Genomic DNA, 7,364 nt, shown 5'->3' with positions numbered 1-7,364 from the left:
CTCTAGAAGAAAACAGAGGAAATGCTTCAGGACATTGTAAAGGAAAAAGATTCTTTTGGAGAAAAATCCAGTATCACAAGAAGTAAAGGCAAACATAGACAAATAGAATCATTTCAAACTAAAAATCTTCTGTGCAACAAAGGAAAAATCAACATAATGAAGAGATACACTACAGAAGGGGAAAAATATTTATAAACTATCCATTTGACAGTCAAGCAGGTGATAGCTAGAATTTATAAGGAACTCCAAATCTTTTTTTTTGTTTTTTTGTTTTTTTGTTTTTCTCCGGTACCAGGAACCGAACTCACGACCTTGCGCTTGCTAGGCAGGCGCTTTGCCGCTGAGCTAAATCCCCAGCCCCCAGTACTCCAAATCTTAATGGCAAAAAACAAAGAAAGTGATATTTTAAATGGGCAATAGACTTAAATAGAAATTTCTCAGAAGACACACGCCCAATGAGTATGTGAAAAATGCTCAACATCCCTAATGGTCAAGGAACTGTAAAGCAAAACTGCAAGAAATATCATCTCACACCTGTTACAAAGGCTATTATCAAAAAGCAAAGATAACAAGTGCTGGTGAAGATGTAGAGGAAATGGAGCCTTTGCACACTGTGGGTGGGGAAAAATTAGCATCCTACCCACTGTAGAACGCACTATGGAGGTTCCTGAAGAAATTAAGAATAGAACTACTGTATGAGCCACTGATCACATTATAGGGTTTATACTGAAAGGAACTGAAATTGGTATGTTAAAGAGGCACAATCCTGCCATATTTATTGTAGCAATATTCAAAATAACCAAGAAATGGAATACACCAAAGTGTTCATCAACACATGAATTGATTAAAAAGTGGTACCTATATACAGTGGAATGGTATTCAGCTATCAAAAAAAGAAACCCTGTCATTTGTGACAACATGGATGGAAGTCAAGATCATTACATTAAGTGAAATAAGCCAGGCACAGAAAGACAAATACCACATGCACTCACTCATGTGGAACACAAAAGGTAGATGCCACAGACACTGAAAGTAGAATGACAGTTGCCAGAGGATGGGGAAATTACGGGGCTCTTACCTTTCCCCATCACTCAGGGAGGGATAGGGAAAGTTTGACCAATGGCTACTCAGTTACAGTTATATAGGGGAAAAGAGTTTTGGGGTGCTGTTGCACAGGCGAATGACTAATGGCAATAATATTGTAACTGCATTTCAAAAAGCTAGAAGAAAAGGTTTAGAAAGCTTTCATAAGGAAATGGTAAGTTTTTGAGGAGATAGAGATGTTTAATCCAATTTACACATTACAAACAGTACCCATGAACAAAACATCGCATTACCTCATGAACACATACACAGTATACATACATATATATGTAAAATTTTAATGATTTATTTATCAGTAAAACTAAATTTCATTAATAAGAATATAAATGAACTCTTCTCAATTTCATAAGAAATGTGATGTCTAATGACCAATGCCTGCTTGTTGCAGGCACCTTCAGTTTGTATTTAATGCCTTTAATGCCTGAAAACAGGCAATACTGGACTTTAAGCAAGGCTGGCTAGTGTTGCAACTCACACTGTTCTTGAAGGAATTCTGTGTTTATTGGATCCTGCACCTTTGAAAGAGCCCACTAAGGAAGCCAGTATCCATATGAATTTATCCTTAACCTCTTTAGCCCTACTCATAAAAAATGATTCTGAAACCTCCCTGCGGCTTCAGGTTCCATCCCGAATTCTTGATCTTGTCTCCTTTCAATATCAAACAACTTCTAAGCCTTCCAAATGTTCTTCTTTTATGGGTTTCCAGTTACCACTTAAGAAAACAGCATCATGCTTTCAAGCTGTGCCTAAGTCATATATCTCTGGGTCTTGCTACATCTCACGACCCTAGATAATACCCAGTGCTCCGTGCTCATTCTAGTTCCAGACTGAGGTTCTTGTTTAGTTGACCAGAATTTCAGCAAGACTCACAAAGATAATGTTCAAGGGAATTTTTTTTAAAAAACCCTTTCATTCCAATCTTCATTGTTTAGGTAAGAACTGGCAGAGTAGGGAGGGAGAAGAGGATGGATGGTGTCACACTTGTAACATCTGTTTGGCAGTTCTAGGAACTGAATCCAGCATCACATGCATGCTAGGCAACTGCTCTATCACTGGATGATAACCCCTCCCCACACTTGTAAATTCTGAGTCAAGATCAGTACAAGAATCAATGTGAGATTATAGCACAGACCACATTAACAGCTGCAGCACTTAGATTGGTAATAACAACTACCAAGCAATTTACTACGTGCCTAATACTTCAGTAAAAACTTAATGTTAAACTCATTTAATGCACAAAACAAACTATATTTACTATCATTGTATCCAGTTTTACACATGAAGGCATAGAATCACAGAGATATTGAGTAGTTTCCCCAAACACTCACACTTAGAAAGTGCTAGCTAGAATGCAGACTCAGGTACTTTGGCTATAAGAGTCTTCATTTTTAATAACTGTAACGTAGAGCCTTTAAGGGATAGCTAAGTAATAACTTCATTGTTAATCACTCTAATACTGTCCCAGTAAAAAGGGGCCAGCTGGTTTTACTATTTTCCTATCTCTGTCTATAAAGATATGCGACTTAGGGCCGGGGATATAGCTCAGCGGCACAAGCGTCTGCCTGGCAAGCACAAGGTCCTGAGTTCGATTCCCGGTACAAAACAAAAAAGATATGAGACTTACTATGGACTAAATCATGTCTCCCTAAAACATATATGTTGAAGCACTAACCCCCAATTTGATAGTATTTGGAGATGGGGCCTCTGGAAGATAATTAGGTTTATATGAGGTCATGACAGTGGCACCCTCTTTATGAGATTAGTCCCCTTATGAAAAGAGATATGAGAGAGCTTGTTCTCTGTCTCCCTGCCATATGACAACACTGAGAAGAAGGCATTCCAGACTCAGGAAGACAGTGCTCACCAGAAACTGACCACATTGATACCTTCACCTTAGACTCTGAGCCTACAAAATGCTCAGAAATTAAATGTTGGCAGTTTAAGCCACCTAGTTTATAATACTTTGTTATGACAGCCTAGGATGACCAAGGTAGCACCACATAAGCATGCTTCACTGTTCTGCCCTCTTAAAACACAGGTTCTCTGCAGACCACTCATAAAGAAAACAGAAAGAATATTTCTATGAACAAACCTAGCTTCTGGGTGGCTGTAGGAGAAATTATTTAGAAATTAGTTTTAATGAGACAGAAGAAGTGTACACACCATGAAGCAATTTCACTGCAGTGTCAAGTTTCAAAGCTCTTTTAAAGGTAACAAGATGCCAAGCTGGCTAAAACCCAGAGCAATACAATGACCTGAAAAGGAAATAAGAAAACTACAAAAAGTGAAAAGCAGGCTAGATCCCTAAGGAAGACTAAGGAAAAGTAATATGAGAAATAAAAGGTAATGGATAACATTTCCCAACGAGACAAAGTATGAAAAATGGTCCAAAGAGCATGATGACTCTCCAATAAATGAGGAAAGGAGGTTGGGAGTAGGTGACTGAGCAATGCTGTTTCCCAGTCCTTCTAAAAATATCCAGGTGGGGTCAGAATAAAAAACACTGGTAAAGGAAAGAAAGCTTATCAGACCATGATCCTGAGAAGGAAGAGACCATCTGAAAATGGCATCAAAATGCTAAGCACATTATTGTTTCAAAATTGACAAATGTGAAGCCATACGGAGCTTCTTCAGAAGTCCCTAAATCTAGAAGAAACAGTGCAGGTCTTTTCCTCTTTCCCTTAGCCGGCTTTCCTCCCCTCTCCCTCACTGCCCAGGGAGTTCTTCCTTTTTCAACTGAATCGCCTTCTTCAGGAGATTTTTTTTTTCCTACTGTTGCTGCTTCCACTACCACCGTCACCACTGGGCCCATCCATCCCGACCCCTTCCCACTGCCCCACCCCTAGTCCCACACAAGATGTCAGAGGATCTAGCAAAACAGCTGGCAATCTACAAAGCTCAACTCCCGCAAGTAGAAGCAGCATTATCTGGAAATGGAGAAAATGAAGATTTGCTAAAATTGAAAAAAGATTTACAAGAAGTTATAGAACTAACCAAAGACCTTCTGTCAGCTCAACCTTCAGAAACTCTTGCAAGTTCAGACAGTTTTGCTTCTAGTCAGCCCACTCATCCATGGAGAGCAGAAGTGTATGGCAATCTGGGAAAAGATAGACAGTGTTATGAAGTGGAGACTGAGGAGACAGACACAGAGAATGGCACTGCTGCAATCACCCTTGCTGGCTCTGGCAATGCTGAAGTGACTCCACTGTTGAACCTCAAGCCTGTAGAAGAAAGAAGGAAGGCAAAGGAGGACAGTGGCAGCAGACCCATGTCAAAAAAAGAAATGATTGCCCAACAGCGTGAATATAAAAAGAAGAAAGCTTTGAAAAAAGCACAAAGAATAAAAGAACTTGAGCAGGAAAGAAAAGACCAAAAGGTGAAATGGCAGCAATTCAACAACAGAGCCTACACTAAAAATAAAAAGGCCAGGTAAAGAGGAGTATTTTTGCTTCACCAGAGAGCGTAACTGTCAAAGTTCGAGTAGGAACGTATGGAATTGCTGATAAGCGTGTGATGCAATATCAATATACTTCTAAATACAACGTCAGGCATTTGATACCTCAATAATCAGAAAAGCTATTGGATTTCAGCTCTGCAGGGCTTTGCATTTAAATTTTCACCCTTATAGTTTTCTAAATGTAAATTATTTGCTAAGTGAGTAAGGAAGATACCATTGTTGTCATTGTACGACTTCAATAGAATGAAACAAAGAAATTGCATTTGATAAACTGTTATTCATTTAACTTTTCATTACTACTACCATAGTTCCCTCGGAGTTTATTGAATAAGATAACTTTTCTAGATAGAAGCTGCTTCATTTGGCACTTAGGTGAATTGTTGATATACCAATACCAAGCCCCCACTTACAGTCCTAACTTGAAATTTGACACACAATTATTCATTGGATCATGAAGGTAAAACACCAACCACCTATTAGAGATCTTTTTTGGTTTGTTTTCAACTTTAAAACCTAGCGACTGTCAAGGTAAACCTAAAGATAGATTACTTTATAATGACAAAATTTGTTGTGAAGTATTTCTTTCAGTCACTTGTTTCCTAAGCCAATTAGGCCATCTCTAAAATTGATCTAGTTTTTATTTTTATTCATTCAGCTTTACATAGAAAAACATGTTTAGGATGAGCTACCTTTTTAAGGCATTTCTGTTTGGTGTTTTGTGGATTTGGTTTTTGTATGTCTGCTTTTTCCTTTAATTTTTCACTTAAGGTAATGGTACTGTTGTTTTGGAGATGTAATGTTTATATTGGAAAACAAAAAAGTTGATATATAGCCCTGTATACAATATAGATGCTATTTTTGTCAAAAAACCAAGGCTAAATTAATGAACAAGAATACTGAATGCTTCATCATTCAAAATTTCCTGTGTTAAAAAAAAGAAAAAGACACGGTGGAGACTACTAAGTTTTCAAAAGGTTATCTTAAATTACCCATCATTCATTCACTCAAGCTGACAGCTGAACTCCTATTTGTGTCCTCCTACCACCTAGAACAAAACGAGATACAAGCTCAGTGCTTAGTAGATTTCTTTTTAATGTTACTACTCATAAGAGGACTCGAATATAGGTCTCAACCTACATGTTTCTGTGCAGCACAACATCTAAGAAACGATAGCATTTCCCCTGTGATTTATATTCTGCAAAAATATGGCCAGATCATACATGAAATCTCACTGGATATAAGTGAGATGTTTCATATTGCAATACTTGGAACTTTCCCCAATAAGACAGAAAAAATGGGCTTAGAGCAAAGCACCAGATTGTGATAGAATAAGAATAACCAATTTAATTGATGGGAATCCATAATGAATCCAAATCTTGTAAATAATGCAAAAAAGAGTAATTTAAATATTTCACTATATTCATAAAGTATTTTTCAATTGCTGCTTACAAACTTTCTAGTGAGTCTATTTTGCTAAAGAATTTTGTCTTGCAGGCTATATAGTTACACTTCTAACCACAAGATCATTCAATTCTAAGTGGTATATTTTTTCCTTACATTTGTTTCTTGATCATATCTAATGCCTTTGAAGAGCTATGAAAATCTATGAAGCAGTGATTCAACTCAGCCAATACTATCAGAATTAGTCAACAGGTTAGTTAATGAGGATCAATTATAATTGGTCAAAGGATACAAAGACAGTTAAGTCCTAAAGATTTAGGTCTATATTAAGTGTTATTATCACAAAAATAATAAGAGGGTGGAAGGAATCTTTTGGAAGGAATGGATAGGTCTATACACAGATTGTAGTGATGGCCTCACATGTGTATATTTATCAGGTGGTGCATGTTAGTTATGTGCAACATTTTATATGTCAAAATTTTTAGCACAAATATCACCTATATATCTTCTCTGTTCTAGATAGTGAAGACAGAGCAACAAATGAGATAGAGACAGTCCCTCGTTTCAGTGAGCTTACAGTATAATGAAGAAAAACAAATAGTAAACAAGGAAACATGAACAAGAATATGTTTGTATTTATGAGAATAATTAAGAAAATGATAGAATAAATAAAGTGATAGAAAAATACAGCTAAAGTGATCAATAAATTCCTTGCTATAAATGTAATATTGGAAGCAGGTTCTAAATAATGAGAAAGTAGCCACGTTCTGGTGGAAGAGTTATTGAGGAAGAAAGATCTATATTGAGTTGAAAAGACAGTTATAATCCTCAGAGAGCATATTAATAGACTCCTTTCTGTCTACCTGTCTACTCTTCTCTTTGCTGCATTTTAGCCATATTGAACTTTCTCATTGCTACTGTGTACCTTTGAAAATGCCATTTCTTTCACCTTTAACACTTTCACATACCCTTTTGTGAACCTTTCTTTCCTTCATGGTTCAGAATAAAGATCTTTTCTGCAGGTAGGCCTTTTCCAGTAATCCTCAGATGAAATCAGGGTCCCATGTTAGAAATTACCATAGTATTCTGTGCTTTCCTTTTATAACTTCATTATACATATGATTTACTTAATGTTACCATTCCCTGCTTTACTGCAAATGCCTTGAAACTAGGGTCCATATATGAACCAGTGCTTCATTTATCATGACCATCATCATCTATTTGCTGGAACCAGAAATATTATTAATATCCTCTTCATAGTCCTGGGAGTCATTTAATAACCAGATAAAGTGGTCTTTTTACACATGCTATACAGTTTACATATATATCACTTCCATTTAGTAGATTTCATTCATTTCCATCTATGTTTACTGTCTTCATTATTCCAAAAAACAAATTCAAT

The 7,364-nt window shown here is 36.7% G+C and overlaps 1 pseudogene; it reads left to right on the top strand.

Moving 5' to 3' along the window:
- Window positions 1–3,955: 3,955 nt before the first annotated feature.
- On the top strand, window positions 3,956–4,671 carry LOC102004979 (annotated as a pseudogene).
- Window positions 4,672–7,364: the final 2,693 nt, after the last annotated feature.

Source organism: Chinchilla lanigera, unplaced genomic scaffold, assembly GCF_000276665.1.
Source record: "Chinchilla lanigera isolate Chin_1 unplaced genomic scaffold, ChiLan1.0 scaffold00147, whole genome shotgun sequence".
Lineage (NCBI taxonomy): Eukaryota > Metazoa > Chordata > Mammalia > Rodentia > Chinchillidae > Chinchilla > Chinchilla lanigera.
The sequence above is the reverse complement of the archived record's forward strand: the minus strand, read 5'-3'. Positions and strand labels throughout refer to the sequence as shown.